This window comes from Paramormyrops kingsleyae, unplaced genomic scaffold, assembly GCF_048594095.1.
Source record: "Paramormyrops kingsleyae isolate MSU_618 unplaced genomic scaffold, PKINGS_0.4 ups55, whole genome shotgun sequence".
NCBI lineage: Eukaryota > Metazoa > Chordata > Actinopteri > Osteoglossiformes > Mormyridae > Paramormyrops > Paramormyrops kingsleyae.
Window position 1 is genome coordinate 80,516 of NW_027325993.1, and position 24,453 is coordinate 104,968.

At 41.2% G+C, this 24,453-nt stretch overlaps 1 protein-coding gene across 1 annotated transcript in view; it reads right to left on the reverse strand.

The window, feature by feature from the left end:
- The window catches only part of LOC140586411 (uncharacterized), a 69,335-nt gene that overhangs the window by 40,430 nt on the left and 4,452 nt on the right, over positions 1–24,453 (reverse strand). The window lies entirely within an intron of this gene.

The window sequence follows — 24,453 nt, forward strand, 5'->3', positions numbered from 1 at the left end:
CAGGAATATGTTCTCTAATCTGTTTAGAAGATTTAATACAAAATATCTAAAAATTTTATTTCATTTTGTTTATTTCATATATTTAGCCATGATTATGATGACCAACACCAACACTGTTTTACTTTGGCACTTTGGCTAAGAAAAGTTGACTTAAAAGATTGTGAACCAAAATGCTTATAAGTTGTTTTATAAAAAATATATTTATTTTAAGTTATATTGTTGTAAATCAATCAGGGGGGTTGGTGTAAAGCTGCTGTTTTATTTAAAAATGTGTTCTGCTTTTGTGTTTACAGAAATGTTCGAATTTTGGAATAAAATATTAAGTAACCTTTTTGTCACTTGTAATGAAGCTTGCTTATTAGTGAAATTATTAATATGTAATTATTGGTAATTATTGACTTTAGCCTGGATTGATGGCTCTCAATATCGCAATATATATCGTTTGGAAAAAAATATCGCAATGTAATTTTTTTCCAATATCGTGCAGCCCTACTCTGCACAAGGGTCGGGCTAAAACGGCATCATACACCTTCCCAAAACACATAAAATCAGTAAGCTTGGGAATGAAATAGGTTAATCGCACAATAAACAGCACAACAGATCAAATAAAATGCTAATAAATGTTAATAATGTTAATATTGATGAATAAGTGCTACAGTGATCAACCAAAACAGTGCTCAATAAAATCTTTACGTGCCATTAAATAAAATCCATACCAAATAAAACACACACACAGAAAAACAAAGCACACTTACCTAAAACCCGAAGTGTCCTCTGTGTGCTTCAGGAAAGTGCATCACGTGAACCCTGTAGGATGGAGTGTCACCACCTAGACGTACCGGGGCAGCTTTCGCCTAGGATCAAGGCAGTTGGATGGATGTCAACTTACCTCTGGGGGTAGGTCGTTTAGATAGATGGCTGCTTCCTTCTGGGGGCTGGGGGTTTGGGTGAATGTCAGCTTACTTCTGTGATCAGGGTCTTTGGGTGGAAGTGAGCTTACCTCTGGGGTCAGGGGGTTGAGTTGAAAGCAGCTTGCCTCTGGGGTTGGAACATTTGGGTGGATGTGATCTTACATGAGGGGCCTGCATTTTTGGGTGGACAGCAGTTTGCCTCTGAGATCGTCTGCAGCCGCCCCCCCCAACTTTCACAGCCAGGACCCCCTCCCTTCCCTAAGGTAGAATAATTCAGACATCCCAGCCTGCAAAAACTCAGTTCAGTGAGGTGCCCCCAACCGCCCGACAAGGAGTGAGATGTAACTCCAACAAACTTGATTTCACAGTTTAATTTCTTCATTAATTTCCTCTAGTCAGCGCACTAAATTATGAAGGTCAATATTATGTATTATTTTGACAATAATATAAGTAGATTATTTTACCATTTATGCAAATTCCTTAATTATATTCCATTGCTACGTTACAAAAGTCTTCAAGGAGTCTTTCATGACAGCACTGGCAACTAACCAAGTGTCTAACTAGTGTAGACCTGAATAATACAGCACATGAAATGACACTTGTTAAACTCACCTCAACATGCATTTTACAGTCGTTTAAACCGTCATGAGCAATGCTGAAATCACTGTTGCTAACAGTACAGCACGCAACACTGTCATTATTTTCATCCTTATTAAACATGGATACACTTTCTGAAGTGAAATGCGTTTTATACTTCTGTTTTTTGGGGCACTCTCCGTCTGTCATGATGCTCCACTGAACCGATAACTTCGGTCCTCGAGAAGTTAAATAGAAGCCCGCCCACATTTAAATCTGATTGGCTTATTTTGCTAAGTAAACCAATCAGGATGCTGTCTGTCTAGCACGGGCTACAGGCACACACGCAGGGATCAACACATATGGTGCGTTCGATTATTTCTCTCCAAGTCGGAACTCGGATGAAAACGTCACGATACATCACGAAAAACATCACTTCCCGTCGGAAACACGCCCCTTTTATGACGTTGAAGTCGGATAAGATTTTGTTGCCCGAGTTGCCCTTGTGACGTAATTTCAACATGGCGACTTGGTTTGTTTGTAGTTTATTTACTGTTCGAAAAAAGAATATCGCTATGAATGTACTAAAATATTTTATAAAGCTTTTAATGTGGTTTGACTAGTTCGTGTTTCTTGTTTGTCTCTCGGAAAAATCTCCATTTCTCCATTTTCTCCATTTGGAAAACTCCAAATCTGCTAAAATATAAAGCAACAACACACAGCAACGTGTTCATGGAGGCAGCCATGTTTGTTCCAAGATGTGGGTAGCTCGAACGGGAGAATGTCGGACGTGATGTCACTCAACTCGGAATTTCCGAGTTCCGAGAGAAAAACGAACGCACCATTATATGCACGTTCTCTCTTTCTCTCTCTCTCTCGCTCATTCCGTCGTACGCGCGGGTCTCTCGAGTGCGCGATGCACACACTACTGTCTCGCATGCATGCTCTTGTTTACTTCCTCTTCTTTCCGGGATATTTTATTCAATTTGCGGGTATCAGGGAGTCGAAATTGTGCAGGGTTATATAAGTACTGTGAAGCTGTCGTTATCCAGTTAAATGTTTAAAAATATGTATTATTTTATCATATTTTATGTATACTTTAAGCTTATTCACAGGTCTCTCCTGCATTCATCTTACCGTCCGTCCATGCCTACTTCAATGTAAAATCAGACAGATTGCTTAACTTGCAGCTGTCCAATTACGCGTACATATTTTATTGCTGCAGATAATTATTAAATTAAGGTAGGTAATACAACGCTGAAGGTTAGATGTATAGTACGATTACATATGTACAACATGTGGTCATTTCAGTCAGACAAACGTTTAAAATGGAAAACCAGCTTTCCGTTTTTACCGGCAATTTCCATAGCACGTCTTAGTCGAAGTACTACACTGCCATCTATTGGACAAGTCAGGTTACTGAATCGTGAAATGTGTCTGTACTAAAATGGATAATATCTTCAGTCATGTTTTCTTTTAGGACCACTACAAGAGGATTATCAGTATGAAGGTTTATCAATAAAAATAATTTATTAAACTAAATATTACAGGGCTCTCCCTGAAAATAAGACGCTCTTAGCTTCCAAAGGCAAGGACACATTCTAGTGATTTTCCAGGAGACTGGACCTAACTAACCTGGGGCCTTATTAAAAAAAACAATCAATCAATTCATGTTGAAGCTCACAAGGTGTGGAGAACAAGAAACACAAGTAAGGGAGAAAGGCAAGGTGCAAAGCATACACAAGCAGTGTAACGACATATCAGTTACAATGTATGATTAAAAATACATCATTTCTCACAGTATGAATAGTGGCCCGTTGCTCCTACTATAGCCTCACGCCTCCAGGGTCATGGGTTCAATCTGCACCCCTGCTGTAATAAACAGTGACATTATTACAGTAACATACTGTTTAAAATAGTACAATACTGTAGAAAAAACTCTTTCTGGGCAATATTTATGAGAACCTTGTCGATAAAATACTGTAATGTACTGTAATTCTGTACATGAACTGGAAAAAAATAAACTGTAGAATTTACTCAGATTGAATGATGTAACAATTTGCACTCACTTTTTTGGGTTGACTTTATACCAATTCTAAGAAACATTTTAAATAAATTAAGCTATAGTCTACCCACTGTCACAGTACTATCCTATAAGATTTACTCAAATCAATATTTCAATATTAATATTAATAAATTTTAATATTAACATTAATTAATATTTCAAATCAATATTTGTACTCACTCGTTTGGGTAAATTGGGATATTACTTTTTATGAGTAAAGTAAACCCAAGTTTAGCAAATAACATACCTAATGTATTTAAAGGGCCCTTTTCAGCATTCAACGCAAAGTGATACCAGGTTTGAAACAAGGGTCTTTGCCAGCATGGCCTGATACAGTTTTCTGTCCCTTTGGGAGTAAAGGTCTTTGCTCAAGAGCTCATTAATATGGCTATTCTGCCAAGACTGGGCTTTTCTGCAGCTGTGGTATATTTCACCCACCGTCATGAAGGAAACTCTCCCAAATACTGATCTTGCAAGATGTTCTCTGTTGAGATAAAAAAAAAATGGAATAGCTGTGATTGCTCATGTAATGCTTTTTGGGGTGATGTATTTGTTAATGTAAGGCCATTTTGATTACCCACACTTGGCCTTGTAGCCTTATATTTGCAGAAAAGAGCCTGAGCTGTATGTATATGTATATTTGCATAGCATGACATGGTACTGCCTTTGATGTAGTAGATTTTTAATTCACTGTTATGATGTTGAATAGGACAAGTGCATAAATCCCCAAATATATTGGCTACCACAGCTAAAACGGATCTTGGTGGGGTGTGTTGGTTCGTGCTCCATGGAGTGATCTTGGGTGGGTGGCTAAGATTGGATGTACATAGAATAAAAAACCTCAATGTCTTCTAACATCCCCACCATAAGAAAACACATTAAGTCCTGCTCATACTAATTCTGGTATCTAAACCATCAGCTTTTCAGGACTCTTTGGCAATTATACATCTCAAAACACACAAAGCCAACTGATACAGAGCAATCAGTTTAAACAACCAAAGGAATCCTGAAGTAAAACAAGCAATGATATGTGGTGGAGACTAATATCTGTGGCATTCCATTCTCAACTGCAGTGGGATTCTAAATATTATGTAAACATGGATATCCAAAAAGTAAACCTAATTAAAATCGAAATATTAAATGAGCAGAATGATTAAATTTGTTGTTCTATCCCAATGTAGGAATTATTAGCTCAAATAAATTTTAATATTCTCCACCAATATGTTTGAATTAATTAAAGTTTAATGAATTATTATTTAATGCTGATTATTAATCAATTGTTATGCCGAATGGTCGGCTCCTCCAAACTCAATTGCGGCATCCCTGTGAGTCTGTTAATGTGAGACTTAAATGGGATTCACTAATTACCAGTATCGCTTAGTAACCTGGGTTAGAAGGCTCGTCCAGCGAGCTGCATCACCAGGTAATGTACACGATTGGTAGCGAAGCTTCCCTCACGGCCAATGAGAGAGAGTCTCGCGATGTTTCAGGCGAGTTTGAGGTTCAGAGCGTGTAGCAAGATCACACAGAGGCAGGAACTTAGTGTGAGTACTCAATGACGGAGGCTGAAGTTGTGTAAAAGACATGCATTTATTCCTAACTAACACTACAACTAACATAAGACAGACATTACACCTAACACAAACAACAAACACGAAATAACGGAATAAAACAAACGATGTAATTATGAAAATGCAATGACCGGATTTAAATGAGTAACCTTAAATGGGAAATACTGTTCTGCAAAGCAAGCATAGTTTGTGGAAACACGACCCTAAAGTCTTATAGCAGGTTAAACAGAACAGCTTAAGTTGTTAGAATGAAAGGAAGTTGGTTTACTTGGTTGAAGAGTGGGGGGGGTCTTGGCAGTTGATGGCAGAGCTGCTGAGCTGATGGCACTCAGGAAGGTGCGGCGTTTGGAGCAGTGGAGTGGAGTCCCTTTAGATTCTCTCTCCTGGTGAAGCTTTGTCTTGGGTGCTGTTCTCTGTTCAGCTAGGCCTTCACCGGAGGGCTTCTTGTGGGCTTCTCTCCTCCTGGACTGATGTTCTCCTTCGGGCTGGCGGTTATTCTCTGCGCTGGCTGGCGGTTGTTCTGCTCGCCTTTGTTCTGAGGTGCCAGGATTTTATGCTGTAAAGTTCATGAATAGGAATGACCAGGAATTCGACTCCTGGCCCAATGGCTGGCCATCCATTTGGCGGGCTTTCGGAAGGGGGTCTGTATCAGTCCTTTTGAGATTTATGGCCCGACTGATTCTCCCTTTACTGATGATTTTCATTAAGCTGTTATAACTTTTGATACATCCACTTTTATGGTAATCACTGACCAGATTTGCAATCAGGGGTGATTAACAATCAGTTTGACACCAAACATGCTATACCAGCTTCACAGGTACATACCTCATACCCTCTGTATTAATTGATTAAACAATTAATTATTTTATCTATGTGACTGATTCACATCAGGATACAGGTGTTTTGGGTTGCACCTCAACAGATGTTACACTTTGTGCGGATATTACATCAAATATTCATATTACAAACAGCACATCTTATCCATAGATAGGCGTGGCCGTTAGTTTGTGGTAATATCAATATAAGTTGCACATCTGGAAACAACATATTTTGTTTGGTGTGGCTTATGCCAATTCATCTTCTCCAGAATGGATAAGATACACCTTAATTCAGTTCTTTTAACATAGCATGGTAGAAACAAAGAAACTTGGTGACTGTCCACCAAGATCAGATAAGGACCACAAAGGAATGTTGGAAGAGAAGGGAGGGGGTTTAACAAAGTTAGGACACATTGGTTACACTAATTTTCCAGATTCTTCTGGTATACCATGAGAACATATATACAATGGTAGCTATACCTATCTATTTATTTAAATTTATATGTGTTCAAGTACAAAGGGGTAAAATAGGTGATACTCCGTGAACATGGTTATAAGGGTGGCACACAAAACACTAAGATTGTCTAAGGACACATACAAACATAACGTATCTGTAGATTGAGACTAGTAGTCGTGAGTAAATCAATATACAGGGTATACAAAAGCCAAACTTAAATGAAATTTCCTTTAGGGTGTTCGTCTGTTGGGTGAGTGAGATGTAAGGCAGAGTGTATGTGGAGGGGGGTTGTGTGCCAAGTCAAGGGCAATAAAAGTTGGAGTACTGGCCTCCCTTGTTATCTGTGTGTATGTGTTCGTGTGTGTAACCCCCCTTTGGTGCCTCTCGTACCAGGCTCGGCCTTGTCTCAGGCCACCTGGAATTTAGGCCCTGTGATACGTGCATGTGTGATCCTACACCAAGTTGTGATTAAAAAGCAATGAGGCTGCCGCCCATTATATCTGCTCTAGGGAAATGCACTTCTGCGGCCACTAGGGGAGCTCTCACCTTCTCTCAGCCCTGCTAAATAATGTTGCATAGTCTAACAAGCTTTATAATCTGTGTCAATGAGCAGTGCCTTACCGGAAATGCTTTCCCTGGGAATTATTGTAAACATGTATCACGTATTATAGGAGAAATACTTGTAAATGAATTAGATTTATTAACTGGCTCCTGAAATTAGGAATTGTAAATGAACTGACCTTAATGAGTATTAATTAAATTAATTCAGAGACATTGCAGTTCATTCCACATGAAAAGTTACAACTTAAGCTAAATCCGCTTAAATCATTTAGAGCATAGTCATAGTGATCAATGAAACACCTATACACACACACACACACACATATCCTTATGGGGACCGCTCATTCATTTCTATGGGAAAAATGCTAATGCTAACTTAACCCCTACTCAGCTCTAACCATAAGCATACAGTAAGTAGGCAACCAAAATACAAGAGTTTTTGCATTTTTAGTTTTTTCATTGCAGTCACGGATTTTTATAAAATAGAGTTTTCCCTTATAGGGACCAGGACCAGCTACACCTGTACTATTACACAGGCTACATGTGAAGAATGCGAGACAAAAAAGAAGAGCATTTAGACAGCCAGAGAATGTTAACTGCCAGTTTAATTATATTTATTACAGAGCTTATTGAATTGTTCAGTGAAATAAATCCATCCATCCATCATCCATCCATCTAGCAAACGGGCTGGTAGCCTCTCCTCAGCAGCATATGGCACAAGGTTGGTGCTCACCCTGGACGGGAGGCCAACTCAAATGTAATAGTGAATACTGAAAATAGGACAGTGGTGCAAACAGGAGAGATGATTATTTATTAATTTGTTTGTAATTTGATTAATTAATCACTTAATTCACGTTCCACAGCCACTTGTCCCATGTAGGGTTACAGGTCTCTGGAATATATACCTGAAAATAATGGGCGCAATGCAAGGAGGAACCCAGGAGGGGGTGCCAACCCATCGCATGGCAGGGAATAACCCAGATGGGGACACCAGCCCTTTAGGAGGGCAGGGAATAAGCAGGGGGCGGTGCCAACCCATCACAGGGCAGGGAAAAAGCCAGGAGGGGGTGGCAAACCCATCACAGGGCAGAGAATCTCCCAGGAGGGGCGGCAGTCCATCACAAGGCATGGCAGTTCATTAGATCACAAAAACCTGCTTTGTCAGTTAGACTGCGAAAGGCATTCCTAAAACTCATTTAAAAATAATGAAAAATATTAGAGTAGCTGGTTGGATACAGAACAACAAATTAGGGTTATGAGCATCTCTCCGGGATCCACCCATCTATCTTCTAACCTCTCATCCTGGTGAGGGCTGTGGGGCCTGGAGCCTATCCCAAACAGGACAGGGCACGGGGATGGAGTACACCCTGGACAGGATGCCAGTCATACAGAGGACACATAGACACTAATACAGCCAACTGGACCACATCTACCTCTTCTAAAACATCCATATAGTTTCCTGTCTGTTTCTGACAGCTTTCACCATTTTTCTTTTGCTCCAGTTCTTTGTACTTTTTGAGGTCACAGGTTTTAGTATCAGTACATTTGCAATCTAGAGGAATGTTACCTTCCAACTATGAATTATTGTTTGTGGTCAAAATCACCCCATTTGTGTTAATTTGCACAAATTATAGTATAAATCGATATATTCCAGATCAATTTTTAAAGTGATTTCAAGAAAGGCCTGAAATATCATTATCGACCATCATGTGACCCCAAAAGCCGTTGGAAAGCCAGTAAGAGGCCCATATGATGCTTAGAGCTGAAAAAAGGACAATATGCTGTTTTTGTTAAAAATATCACAGTGCAGTTGTTTTAAAAATAAATCAATGGCTTTGCACAAATTTTTTTATGTGTTTTGTCTAATAAAAACCTGAAGTATCTGAACTTGAACCAATACTGAGCAAAATATCACCACTTACTTTTATGAATGTACGCATTATCTGTGATGTAGAATAAAACACTATGGCTCAAGAAAACAGTCCATTTCTGTATTTTAACAAGATAAATGTTAAAGTAAGAAAAGATGACAAAATATTTCAAACTACATTTTAGAACAGCAAAATCAAATATACTGTATACTGATAAAATTGCAAAAATATAAACATCAGTATATCAAACAAATAACACCAAAATCCCAAAGATGAATGAACACTGAACAATAACTAATCACAAACACTGCAAATGCTCTGCACAAGTGTGACAGAATGCAAGAAATGTAGATGTATGTGGTTTGCTAACATAACATACAAGTAGCACAAAGTGTGGTCGTCTTGCATCTGGTGATCCTGTGCGGGGACGTCATTCACAGAAAGCGTACAAAAATGGATGCTGATTTGTAAGTTGGGGCTTTTCTCCTCTATATGTGGGGAACCCCTGTTCAAACAGATGCAATTAACAGGAAACTTCTTCTAACTTAAGGTGTGAACTGCTTCATCTGAGAAAACTAGACTTAGGAAACAGGGAGCATCAGCGACAAGTCAATGACTGACATCTCATACAGCCATATTGCAAACTAATACACACATAATGAGGATACAACATGAAATGGTCTGGGGGAGGGGGAAACATTTCCACATGTAGGGGGATAGAGGCATTTAATTATTTACAGAAAATTCCGTGTAGCCAGTGTAGGAACCTGAGGTCAGTTTAACACAGATCACTGTCCGTGGTGCTGAAATCTCTACTTGATCGGCTGGTGCTGAATGAATAGGACGGCTGGCCAACATATCTCACTGTGTGGACCAGCTTAAAAGTGACGACTTAGAGAATTGACGAGATACACCTAAGTCGACACTTCGGTGACTTATGTCTATCTCGCCGTTTTGCCGACTAGTAAATATAACACCATACCTCTACTACACCGCACTATACACACGAGACTTAAGCCCAGGGAGCGACTAGTGCGATAGGTGGGGATTCCCCGTTTCTACATCGCCGTGGTGACAAGCAGGCGGCGGGAATGCAGCGATTGGGGTGTCGACTTACAGGTAGGAAAATCCATTCATTTGTGTTGTTCGGGATTTAGGTGACGACTAAGGGAATTTGACGACTTACAAGCGGCGATTTACACAAGGAATTTTAAAGGAAACATCATTAGGAAAAATCGGGACTTTTGCTTGAGCGTCGACTTGTGCACATTGACGAGTTACAAGATGGCGACTTAGACCAGTTTTACTGTACATTCATGTTATATCAAGTATATCACATACTCATTTAAAATCACAAAACACACCTGATTTAATCTCTATATTTTAATTATTTCAATAGTATTGCTTAATTACAGCAGTTAAACATTATCTGTATTACAATGGTACAGAAAAGTTGGGCTTTGGCTTTCCTGAGAGAAGTATGGCCTTGCCAGGATAGATGTCCTGTATGATTTGCGTTCTCTTTCATGCAATTATAGACACGTTTGTATTCATCTTCCTGGAGACCATCCATTCATTTCTGTGGTCAAAACACTTTTTTTAGATTTTTGATTGCAGTCACAGATTTTTTTAAAATTGAGTTTCCCTTTGGGGGACTGAAAAAGCTGGTCTCCACATCGTCAAAATTTCAGGTTTTGTTGCATTGTGGGGACATTTGGTCCCCAAAATTTAATATATACATAATGCGCGCGCACACACACACACAAGTTGGTCTTCTTATCTAAATGGGGACTGTCCATTCATTTCTATGGGAAAAACCCTAATCCCAGTCACGACACCCTTAATCCCTACCCACCCCTAACCTTAACCATAAGTAACCAACCCAGATACAAGACTTTTGGCATTTTTACTTTTTTGATTGCATTCACAGATTTTTATAAAACTGACGTTATCCAAATGGGGACCTCAAAAGATGTCCCCAAAAGTAGGGAAATTTCAGGTTTTACTACACTTTGGGGACAGTTTGGTCCTCAAATGTGATCAATGCAAATCCACACACACACACACACACACACGTTTGTATTCATTTCTTTGTTTGGACTCTCTATTCGGTTCTACGTGGAAAAACCCGAATCCCAACAATAACAACCTTTACCCCTCCAGCCTAACCTCAACCATAAGTAACTAGAAAAGATACAAGACTTTTGCCCCCCTTACAGCGCCATCCACCTGGCATTTCCCAGCTGGAGGCAAGGCACCGGAGCAGGGCAGTAGTGGGCAAAGTGTCTGATCTCTCCGCAGCTGCCATGGCTTTGCGCGTATAACGTGCATGCTCTGTCCCTCTCTGCAGACGGAGCCCCCACATGCGCAGGTGCAGGTTTGGCATGAAGTGGCTGGCGACCGGCGTGATGTTGCAGACAGGGACAGGATTGTCTCAGTCCGCTCAGCCTCTGCCAAGGCCTTGGCAAGCATGGCCGGCGTCTGCAGCTACATGTGTTGGCACAACCGTTCCGGGTACCGGTGCCCTCAGCGGGGAGGCTTCTGCTCACTCTACCTGGTGGATCCATCAGGTTGCCCCAGGAAGGCACGCTGCCCGACTCCCGGGGTGCACATCCCACGCACTGGTGCTCCTGGCTGCCACTGTAGGAAGTCGTTGGGTCGTTGTATAGGAAGTGGTTGTAGTCTTCCAGGGAGGTTAGTTAAGAATATAAGAGGGGGGAGACAAAAAGCCCTAAGTACTAATAAGTGGGCAGTGTAAAAGGCCTACCCTTTGCTGTCTGTATTTAAATGCTAGGAGCAGTAGAAACAAAATTCATGATTTGAGGCCTTCATTTCATCAGACTCATGATATTATAGGACTAACAGAAATGTGGTTGAGTGACAATGATGGAGAAGAATATAATATGGATGGTTACATGTTGTTCTGTAGGGACCAGATAAGCAAGAAGGGAGGTGGTGTTGCAGAATATGTAAAAGAAAATTTGCAGGCAAGGGAGCTCACAGATAATAATAAACCTAGAGAAGCTACAGCACCCTCCACAATTATTGGCAGCCCTTGTAAATATTTTTAAAAAGGGTTAGAAAAAAATCTACCTTTTACTAAAATAGCTTCATCTAACACCGAAAAAATTAGAAAAATCCAACCTTTCACTGAAATAAATTTTTTCGAAGAAAAAAAAATCCATCAAGAAATAATTATTTTTAACAAAAATACTTGAGCCATGATTATTGGCACCCCTGCTTTTAATACTTTGTACAACCTCCCTTTGCCAGGATAACAGCACTGAGTCTTTTATAAGGTTGGAGAATACCAAGCCGGGCATCTGAGTCCATTCCTTTTTAGAGAACCTCTCCAGATCAGCACTCTACTCTTCAGCTCAGTCCATAAGTTTACAGTGGGGTTCAGGTCAGGTGACTGAGATGACCATGGCAGAAGCTTGCTTCTATAGTCAGCTAACTATTTTTGTGTTGATTTGGACATGTGCTTAGGATCGTGGTCCTGCTGGAAGATCCAGTGAAGGCCCAGTTTTAGCTTCTAGTGTCAGTATTGTGTATGAGGGCTTGCTGGGATTGCTGCGATTGCTGCGAGAGAGTGGTGTTGAGCTGCAGCGATTGTTTGGGATTGTTTTTTGGAGTGTTTTGAGTGTTTGTGTGCTTTACCTGTTTACGTGGGTGGCTGTTTATTTCTATTTATTGTTCTTATTTCGGTCAGCGTGAGTGCTTGTCTGTCCTGTCTGTTAATTAACAGCGCGATTTTTCTGAGCGGCGTTTTTCTGTCCGCGTTTAAACTCCGTAGCAAACACCCGCGGGGCGATAATAACTAATAATATCTAATGTCGGTATCGCTACCCAGCGTCGGAAAAGGACAGTTGCTCCTGAGCTTTGCTCGGTCGCCAGTCGGGGCCGGGAGGACATTTTCCACTTTTTTCCCGCTCCGGCAGTAGCCTGCTGTGAGGGGGTTTTTGTGGTTTTTCGACCTCCCAAGAGCAACTTCGATTTCGCCTTGTTTTTAGTTCATACTTGGTTCAGGCAGAAGTTCTTCTGGTAAGTAGTAGTAAATTTATCAGGTTTAAAATTTTAAATAAAATAATAATTAAGTTCCGTTTTAACACAAGTAATAACTTATTTTAGTGTACTCCGCACGTTACTGCATTTATTGTTACGCAAATTAATCTTTATAGTTAACCAACTATATAAATTTACTGGGCTGGGAGTACGGGGTCATAGTGAGTTAGTTAATTATGGGGCCGGCTCAGTGTTGCGTTTGCAAGATGTTTGCCCTTCTGGACGTTAGTGTCCAGTCGGACTTCATCTGCGAGCGATGTAAGCTAGTGGACTCACTCATGGTCAAGGTTCGCGACCTTGAGGAGCAACTGGCTCGCATCCAATGCAACAGTGAGTTAGATGAGCTAGTTGATACGCCGTTTAGGGAGATAGTGTGTACGCCACTAGCGGGGGGGAGGGAGAATGAAGAGCAGAGAGGTTGAGAGAGCTGGGTGACCGTAGGTTGTAGACGCAGGAAAAGGCGTACACACGTTACAGAGGCGGCATCACCTGAGGTGTCTGTGTCTAACAGGTTTCAGGTGCTTCCAGCTTTAGAGCCGGAAGGGACTGGGGAGGCAGGTGGGCCCTTGGGCACTGAGGAGCCCCCTCCCCCCAGAAAAAGGGAGGTTGTGGTAGTGGGGGATTCAATTATTAGGGGAGTAGACAGTTATGTGTGCACGCGTGATAGAGGGTCCCGTACGGTGTCTTGCCTGCCTGGTGCCCAGGTAGGAGACCTTCCAGATCGTGTGGACAAGCTTTTGGCCCCAGCTGGGGTGGATCCAGTTGTCGTGGTGCATGTTGGCACCAATGACATAGGCAAGGGTAGAAGGGCTGTTCTGCAGGATAAATTTATAGAAGTCGCCAATAAGCTTAGAAGCAGAACGTCCATGGTGGTATTTTCTGAAATACTCCCCGTGCCACGCGCAAGTCAGGCTAAGTTAACTGAGATAAGGAGATTAAATGCGTGGCTAAAAGGATGGTGTAGGAAAGAGGGGTTTAGGTTTATGGGGCACTGGAGGACCTTCTGGAACAGGTGGGACCTGTTCAAGCCGGATGGGTTGCATCTGAACCGGAGGGGAACCAGTGTACTGGGAAGGCGTATTTGTAGAGTAGTTGAGGAATGTTTAAACTAGGGACTGGGGGGGCAGGGAGGTTAGTTAAGTATGTAACTGGGGGGAAACGGAAAGCCCCAAAAAATCATATTATAAGTAGGCACTGTAATAGGCCTACCCTTTGTTGTCTGTATTTAAATGCCAGGAGTATTAGGAATAAAATTCATGATTTAGAGGCTCTTATCTCATCAGACTCTTATGATATTATAGCAATAACTGAAACGTGGTTGAGTGATAAGGATGGACAAGAATATAATATGGATGGTTACACATTGTTCCGTAAAGACCGTATAGGTAAGAAGGGAGGTGGTGTTGCAGTATATGTAAAGGAAAACTTGCAGGCAAGGGAGCTTACTGATATAAGTAAAAGTACGGAAGCTATATGGGTAAAATTAGATGCTACAAACTCAAATAGCCTAATTGTCGGTGTTTGTTACAGAGCACCCAATGTAGCTGCTGAGGAAAGCAGATTGTTATACAGTGATATTAGGATTATGAGCAATAAAAATTATGTGGTAGTTATGGGTGATTTTAATCTACCGGGGATGCAGTGGGACATTATTGCTGGCTCTTCTGAAAATGAACTTGACATGGTGGAATTAGTACAGGATTGTTTTTTTACTCAGTTTGTTAACACCCCTACCAGGGGAGATGCCATTCTTGATCTTGTTTTGTCTAATAACCAGGACAGGATTGGTAAATTAGATGTTTTAGAACCACTTGACAGTAGCGATCATAACATGGTTAAATTTGAGGTTAAGTTTAGTGCCCGAAGAGCAAAGTCCAAATCAAAAATATATAATGTTAGGAAGGCTAACTTCAATTGTATGAGATTAAAACTAGAAACTGTGAACTGGATGGAGTTAATTAACAAAACTGTTGAAGAGGCATGGGGATTTTTTAAAAGCACATTATTGCAAGTACAAGAGGACTTCATACCTGTTTCTAACAAGAATAAATCAAGGAAATTGCAACCTAGGTGGTTTAATAGGGACATAAAGTATAAAATAAGGAGGAAAAGGGCTTTGTTCCAGAGATGGAAAATAACTGATGATGACATAATAAAGCAAGAGTATCTAAATCTACAGGCTGAATTAAAAAATGACATTAGACGAGCTAAAAGGAATGTCGAAAGGAAGATCGCATTGGAGGCTAAGGATGACGTTAAAAGTTTCTTCCAGTATTTTAACTCTAAAAGAGCTCTAAAAGCTGAAATCACTAATCTGCAGGATAGTAAGGGTCTTATAATTGAAAACGACATTGACATAGTAAATGAGTTCAATGATAGTTTTGCACGGGTATTCACTGTTGAGGACACTAGTAACTTACCAGTTCTTATTACTAATCCAACATCGTCTATAACTAATATATATATAACTGAAGCTGATGTTTTGCAAAGCCTAGCTAAGCTCAAAATAAATAAATCACAGGGCCCTGATGGCATCTTACCTATAGTGTTAAAAGAGATGAGGGATATTATTTGCCAACCCTTAACATTACTGTTTCAAAAATCCTTATCTGAAGGTGTGGTACCTTCTGATTGGAAGCATGCCAACATAACGCCCATTTTCAAAAAAGGGGATAGAAGTAATTTGTCAAACTATAGGCCAATCAGTCTAACTTGTATAACTGGTAAAGTTATGGAGGCTATAATCAAAGAGAAAATGGTAGATTACCTGGACTCAAATAACATTTTGAGGGATAGCCAGCATGGATTTAGGAGAGGTAGATCCTGTTTAACAAATCTGTTGGAGTTTTTTGAGGAAGCTACTCAGGAAGTTGATGATAAGAAGGCCTATGATGTCATCTATTTAGATTTCCAAAAGGCTTTTGATGTTGTTCCCCACAAGAGGCTCTCACTTAAACTCAAAGCGACAGGTATTTTAGGAACTGTAGCGACTTGGATTGATAACTGGTTAACGGATAGGAAGCAGCGAGTAGTTATAAGAGGCTCGATGTCACAGTGGGCCTGCGTTCATAGTGGGGTACCGCAGGGTTCAATTTTAGGACCACTTTTGTTCCTTATTTACATAAATGATATAGACACCAATATATACAGTAAACTGGTGAAATTTGCAGATGACACCAAGGTGGGTGGTGTAGCAGATACTGAACTAGCGGCTCAGCAGCTACAGCGGGATCTTAATTTAATTAGTGACTGGGCTGACACCTGGCAGATGAAATTTAACATAGACAAATGTAAGGTACTCCATGTAGGGAGCAGAAATATAAAGTACAGGTATTTTATGGGACCTACTGAAATAAAGGTAGCTGATTATGAGAAAGACCTTGGTGTGTATGTTGATGCTTCCATGTCTCATTCTCGCCAGTGCGGGGAAGCAATAAAAAAGGCCAATAGGATGTTGGGGTATATCTCCAGGTGTGTGGAGTTTAAGTCAAGGGAGGTAATGCTAAGATTATACAATTCCTTGGTGAGACCTCACCTAGAATATTGTGTACAGGTTTGGTCACCATATCTTAAAAAGGACATAGCGGCCTTAGAAAAGGTGCAGCGTAGGGCCACAAGAATGATTCCTGGTCTTAGAGGAATGTCATACGAGGAAAGGTTATTTGAGCTAAATCTGTTCAGCCTCAAGCAAAGGAGACTGAGGGGGGACATGATCCAGGTCTATAAGATTCTAACAGGTTTGGATGCTGTTCAACCGAATAGTTACTTCAGCATTAGTTCAAATACAAGAACTCGTGGCCATAGGTGGAAATTAGCGGGAGAACATTTCAAACTGGATTTAAGGAAGCACTTCTTTACACAGCGTGTAGTCAGAGTATGGAATAGTCTTCCTGATAACGTAGTGCAAGCTGAATCCTTGGGTTCCTTTAAATCAGAGCTAGATAAGATTTTAACAACTCTGAGCTATTAGTTAAGTTCTCCCCAAGCGAGCTCGATGGGCCGAATGGCCTCCTCTCGTTTGTATATTTCTTATGTTTTTATGTTCTTATGAATAAAATACAAAAAAATATCCCTTTGTCCACTGTTGTTGTCTAATCTTGTTGCCCTTACCCTGTTTGTCCCTTTATCCCCTTTCCTGTGAATACTGTTACACTGCAACTCTAGACTGGAGATCATAACAGCATCTTACCTATAGTTTTAAAAGAGATGAGGGATATTATTTAACTTTGCTATTTCAGAAATCTGTATCTGTTGGTTTGTTACTAATATAACACCCATATTCAAAAAAGGGGATAGAAGTAATCCAACAAACTATAGGCACTTGGAAAAGTAATGGAAGCTATAATCCAAGCCAAAATGGTGGACTACTCTTGGTGTGTATGTTGTTGCTGCCATGTCCCACTCTCGCAAATGTTGGGAAGCAATTAAAAAGGCCAGTAGGATGTTGGGTTACATCTCTAGGTGTGTGGAGTTTAGGTCAAGGTAGGTGAAGCTTAAGATTGTACAATTCCTTGGTAAGACCCCACCTAGAATATTGTGTGCAGGTTTTTTCACCTTACCTTAAAAAGGACATTGCTGCCTTTGAAAGGGTTCAACGTAGGGCTACAAGAATGATTCCCGGTCTTAGTGAAATGTCTTATGAGGAGAGGTTAGCTGAGCTGAATCTGTTCAGCCTCGAGCAAAGGAGACTAAGGGGGGACATGATCCAGGTATGTAAGATTCTGATTCTGATTCTGATGTTTATTTTTTTTCCATTACTGCAATATGTCACTCATGATTATATAACAGAATAGATGAAACCCTGCCTACATCTAGCTTTCTCCCAGGGGATTCACTATCCCAGTGTAATTCAATACAGTCAGTATCTACTGAGATGCTTGATATATTTTCTTTTTCATTGCATTTTTGATGGACATAGAGGACAGTATTTGGCTGAGACAGTATTAGCAGTTTAAATACAGCTCCCCCTCATGACAGTGAAAAAGTCTGCAGGCCATTGCAGAGGTCTTGGATGATGTTCTCATCTATGGAGGTCTTTGGTGGCTGTCGTAACCAGTGTCTCTGCCTAGGCCAGTGGTGGGTCTCATATTGAGGTACAGAGAATGGGTCCTTCCGCCTTGCGGATTCCCTCTTTCCCTGAGCAACAGCTTCCCTCCAAGATGATGGGGGGAGTGCGGTGGACAGAACTGGGGCTTCTTCCCTGTCATGCACTTTCTGGACCACTGGCTGAGGCCGGACACACAGATGAAGTTGCATCCTCAATGTTAGGCCTCTGGAGACCAATTTCTTTAGCTGGCCTGTTGCACAGAAACATTTCTCTTTATTGTAAACTGTAAGATGATTACAGCAACTATTCTGCTGTTATTCAATCAGTGAGAATAATTTACATAGTACCGACCAATTTTTTAAACTTCAATTAACATCAGACTGTCTCAAACTCATGTTAAAAAAAGTTCTGAAATACATACGTTTATATACGGGCTGATGATAATGTTCCACCGCCCCAGCATCCACGTCTCCAGTACAGGTGCCAGCCTGGTTAGAGGGAGGTGATGTGGGTGGAGATTCGTCATCTCCCCAATCAATCACCTCATCCCACTTATTCCAGGCTGCCCAGTACTCATTATCTGTCCAGCTCACGGCTTTTTCCAATCGCCTAGTGCTGAGAGGAGAAACAGGTTTCAGTCAGACAGGTTGCACTACAGCTCACCAGACAACAGTAAAAACCTCTTAAAGAGCAAATACATAAGCCGGTTCTATCTAATAATTGTATTTAATAATAAAACAGTACAATCATCTAAGTTTTATCAATGTAGATGGCCAGAAAATTTTACTGTCACATATATATGTACTTGTTACTGTGGCAGTACACTTGTTAACAATAATGCTAATATACTCACTGCAGCTACAGGATATATATATATATATGGGGCATATGGCATACCGAGCATTCTCCGGTATGGTATTAATTCTAGTGCCACCCCCCTCCCCCAGTCAATAAAATGTATTGCTTAATGCCAACAAAGGGAAGGGTGAGTGCACTTGACCTTCTGAACATGATAACTGGTATTTGTTGCATCTTTTTATCACTTCACATAATGTCAAACGTTTAAATGCAGTTTTGGGTGTTTTTAGAAATCCATATTGCTCCCTCTCACGAGAGAGTAAAAACCACTACAGTATCTCTGTTTGGACCAGTGGTGGGTCTCGTACTCAGGCACAGAGAATGGGTCCTTCCACCCTGTGAATTCCCTCATTCCCTGAGCGACAGGTTCCTTCCACGCTGATGGGGTGACGGTGGTTTCCAGAACTGGGGCTTCTTGTTCCCTGTCATGCACTTGGCTTTGCTGGACCAATTGCTGAGGCTAAGAATGAAGTCGTATCCTCACCGTTAAGCCTCTGGACAGCAGTTTCTTTTGCTGACCTGTTACATAGAAACACTTCTCTTTATAGTAAACTGCAAGATGATTACAGCAACCATTCTGCTGTTATTCAGTCAGTGAGAATCATTTACATAGTACCATACAATTTTCAATCTACATCAGACTCATGGTTCAAATTATGGGGGGTACTGGAGGGTACTGTACCCCCCGATCAAGACCCAGACCCCCCCAAAGAGACAAAAATAGCAGTTTTGGGGGGGGGGGTTAACATTTTTCTTTTGCTGTAAAAAAAAAAAAAAAGATAACCTCACCTTGTAGGAAAAGTTTATGTAAAACAATTTCAGACACCCCTAATGTGGACCGTACCATTTTAACCACCTCGGCGCTAGAAGCAGCCAGTCGGTTGCGTCATTCATTCTCATTGAGTGACCTGTTCATTGTGTTCGTCTGTCATAGTACTGTTTGTCGTGCATTGGTAAATGTGAGTAGCCAGCAGAAGTCTAGCCTGTTGAAAATGTGTTATTTTACAACCTTCATTTATTCGTTTAAGTGTTTCATCTACTAATGCAAGCTGACGTCATTATAAGTTGAATTACTTACCATTGTCCTTCTGAGGCAGATGTTCTGTCGAGTTGAGCTACTTTGTCCAGGTAATCTACTGTAGTGCTAATTGATAGCCTTAATCATAGCTTACCTCGACAAAGTAGCTCAACTCGACAGAACACCGGTACAGTCAACTTTAGTTACATTAACTAGCAAGATGAGCTAAGTTCTCTATTTAAACCAGGCTTATTTGGTGAGGGAAAATCGATCATGGTCATTTTCCAAGGAGATGAACTCCATATGTTTTCGTTCTCATTTTATCACGAATAAATTGTGCCATTCTGAAATTAATTTGCCACTTAGCCTGTGTGGTTTGTTATTAGGCTAATATTAACGCATAAGAAGGTCTAACGTCATGCTCTGAAAAAACATTACTATAAGTGACACCTATAGGGGCAACGTAAAAAAAACTAGCTAACAAATAATAAGCCCTATTATTTGAATTTTAGTGGTATTGATTCTGCATTCCACAATTTCATATATATAGACATTTTAGAAGCTTCATCTGATAGTTTTCAGATACTGTTTTGTTAAATATAGATTAGATTTTATTCACAGACACACTATGAGGAAAAGGAAAGATGGAGACATCAGACACTCTTTTGGTGGTAAAAGAAGAGTAAGTAGGAAATATTAGTGTTATGAGCTACAGAACATTACACTAAAAGTATAGGTTACTTAATGTGTATGAAGGAAAGTGGTGGTCAGCAGAAGGCAGGAGAGGCACAGGAGCAGGGAGATGGCAGGATGAGGACAGTGAGCAGGCAGCAGGGAGATGGCAGGATCAGGACAGTGAGCAGGTAGCAGGGAGATGGCAGGATGAGGACAGTGAGCAGGCAGCAGGGAGATGGCAGGATCAGGACAGTGAGCAGGCAGCAGGGAGATGGCAGGATCAGGACAGTGAGCAGGCAGCAGGGAGATGGCAGGATCAGGACAGTGTGCAGGCAGCAGGGAGATGGCAGGATGAGAACAGTGAGCAGGCAGCAGGGAGATGGCAGGATCAGGACAGTGAGCAGGCAGCAGGGAGATGGCAGGATGAGGACAGTGAGCAGGCAGCAGGGAGATGGCAGGATCAGGACAGTGAGCAGGCAGCAGGGAGATGGCAGGATCAGGACAGTGAGCAGGCAGCAGGGAGATGGCAGGATCAGGACAGTGAGCAGGCAGCAGGGAGATGGCAGGATGAGGACAGTGAGCAGGCAGCAGGGAGATGGCAGGATGAGGACAGTGTGCAGGCAGCAGGGAGATGGCAGGATGAGGACAGTGAGCAGGCAGCAGGGAGATGGCAGGATCAGGACAGTGAGCAGGCAGCAGGGAGATGGCAGGATCAGGACAGTGTGCAGGCAGCAGGGAGATGGCAGGATCAGGACAGTGAGCAGGCAGCAGGGAGATGGCAGGATCAGGACAGTGAGCAGGCAGCAGGGAGATGGCAGGATCAGGACAGCGCACAGGACCAAGTGGTGAGTTAGAAATTAGGCTGTACTTTACTACCATTATCTACTGTATCATCAAGGCAGATATTAGCCTAATAGACAAATATTCATTTCTGAAGGCTGTTGGAGCTGGGGGGACTGAGAGGGCAGGAATTACACCAGACTGCTGGACCAGACCAGGCTGTTTGTAAATGTATAGGCTTATTACTTTTACTAGTATACTACTTCTAGGATAATTCCTGAGAGTTAGCAAAACCAAATTCTTTTGGATAGGGATAAGGATAATGAGATCTTCTGTATTGATTCTCATTTTGTCGCATGTCCAGACCATGACCGTGTGTTGCATACATGTTAGCAAACACCCCTAGCGCATCTTGCACTCTTAACATTGATCCTGGTGGCGACTATTCGTATTGACGCGGTAGCGGACCATAATGGTCATAGAAGTGTTATGAAGGCAGTACCCCCCAATTATGGAGGGGTAATTCGCACTCTGGATACAATTACAACACTAGCCATGTAAACGTATTAATTGGGGAATTCATTTATAAAGGCTTCGTGTGACCGAAAAAGATGCCAAACATTCATAGGCACATTTGTAAGAGGGTTTTGGGATTTATAAAGAAAAACGTATGCTGAAAACAACTCGCACGTTTTGTGAACGAGGCTGAAAGGGATGCAGTTTCGACAGAATCCTGTAGAGGGCACTGTGTATGCTAAATTGAAGGCTCCAGGAATGTTGTCGGCATTTCATTTCATTTCATGGTCACACGGCCATTGGCTCTGAAATTAAACTGTTCTTTTAAATAGAATTGCCACTGCCACTGAGCATCTCCTCTACAAGCAAACACTGGGGTGCCACCAAGACCAGCAGGCTGCTGGTGGCTCTGGGATGCAACCACTACTGAGGACAGATGAGGGAGCCACTAATGATGGCTTGAAGACATATCAGTGTCAGAATGACATGACATGGCTTGTTTGTTGAACCTTGGCCAGGAATTTGAGAGCACACAGATCCAAGGATGGGGCACATATATGAAACAGAGGTACACCTGTGCAGATTTTGCCTAGGGGCACTGAAATGACCCAAACATGAAGCTCAGCTTTCCAGGTGCTGAGGGGAAATAGTTTCAGAAAACTTTTATTCTAGGCACAAACTTCTGTGGAGGCAGGACGAGTCACCAGCTTCTCACTTCAGTTATTTACACGTAATGTTCATCTATCAAAGGTAAGACACGTTGTTTGAGATAAATGTAGAACTACAGGATAAATTTACAGTTATACCGCCAGGTGTTTTCATAACAGCTTGCTTATAGTAACATTATCACTAGCAACCATTTCACTCGTTTGACGAGAGAGAACTGACAGACTTTTGTCTCTCATACGTTCCCTGTAATTATGCGCTAAATAATGAATTGTCATGACCGTTATTTGATAATGTGTGTGGTTTTTATGTTGTTGTATGATAAAATCTTGTCGGCACGGTATTGACAGTAATTTTGTGTCACCAATTAGCTAGCATCGCTCACTTGGTAAGAGGCTGAAGCTAGGTTTGCCGCATAGCCTATGTGTCCATGGCTTGTATAGTTTTTTGTCATAACGTTAAAAATTCTTGTCAGTCCGTTTCTGACAAACTTGTGTTGATCAGTGACCTGAGCATCGCTCACATGGTAGACTATTATCTGTCTGAACAATTATAAATTGCACTGACCAGAAAAGCTTGAGTGTTGATAGCATCACAGGCAGAACCATAAATGATTTTTGGTAACATTTTTTTTTGTTTTAGTCATTTTTAAACACATTGACAATGCATTATAATGCATTCATAAAGCATTATAAACATGGCTATATTTCTAAAAGGGCATAACAAATTGCCATGTTTATTATGCACTATGACTGCCTTATGAAGCTCTCATCTATAATGCACTATAGATACCTTTGTAATACAGTACAATAGCTGTATTATTCCGAGCATCATAATGCATTATGAAGGTATCTATAGTGCATTCCAGATGAGACCTTCATAAATTATTCATAATGCATAATACACATGGGTATAATGTGTTATGCCTTTTGATAAATAATTATAGCCATGTTTCTAATACTTTATGGATTCATTATTATTAGTTATGAATGTGTTTATAAATTGCTAAAGCAATGGCCTTAAGTAGTGTTACCTGATTTTTGGTTACAAACGTAACATTTTTTGCTGAGGGGCTCTCTAACCCCAAAATGGCCTTAGATGAATTTGCAGAGACAGAATTCTTCCAGAAGGAGCGGGAGGCTGCCAAGAAACGGGTGGAGAAGAAGATGGAGAAAAAGAGGAAAAGGCCAGACTCACGACAAGCAGATTCTGCCGCATGAACCTGAAACAGGGACCAAACAGCTAGCCTGCACAACCACACCGGCTTCCCTGGAATGGCAGGGAAATGCACTTACTGCCCATCTAAAGTGAACCGGAATGAGTTTCAGGCGTCTCCTTTGTTTAAGGCAGAGTGATAAAGATGGGTAAACTTAATAATATTAATTTAGTCATTTTAATGTAATATTTGAATGCAGGCCTTAAATGATCCATATTATTTCAATAAGGCCTCCCTTTAGGGGTATAGTCCATGCTTTTACGTTTGTGTAAAACAAACCTAACAAAGGACGCGGCCGCATGACCCTGCGGCGCCGAACAAAGAAGCACTGTGGGACATACGGCGGCGTCCGAAACAGACTGAGGAAACGAGCACATCGCCCGCCACTGCCCAGAGTCCCATTCACAAACATCCAGTCTAAACTAGGTGACCTAAGAGCGAGGTTGGGGTTCCAGCGCGATGCAAGAAACTGCAATATATCATGTTTCACGGAAACGTGGCTGACCCCCCTGGTACTGGATCTAGTGGTGACTCCGTCAGACTCTTTCTCTCTTTTTCCTGTTTCATAACTGCTTGCTGTTGGTCATTTAGTACTTGCTCTTTGTCTATGAAACTATGTCAAAAATAAAAAGGATATTTAATTGAAATATTACACGCTGATTTTTTTCCTGGTTAAATAAAATCGATACAGCAGATTCTTTTCTACACACACGACTGCTTTTTTTGTAACTTAATTATGCCATCTAACACGATAGGTTCTCTGTCATAAGAATATTCCAATA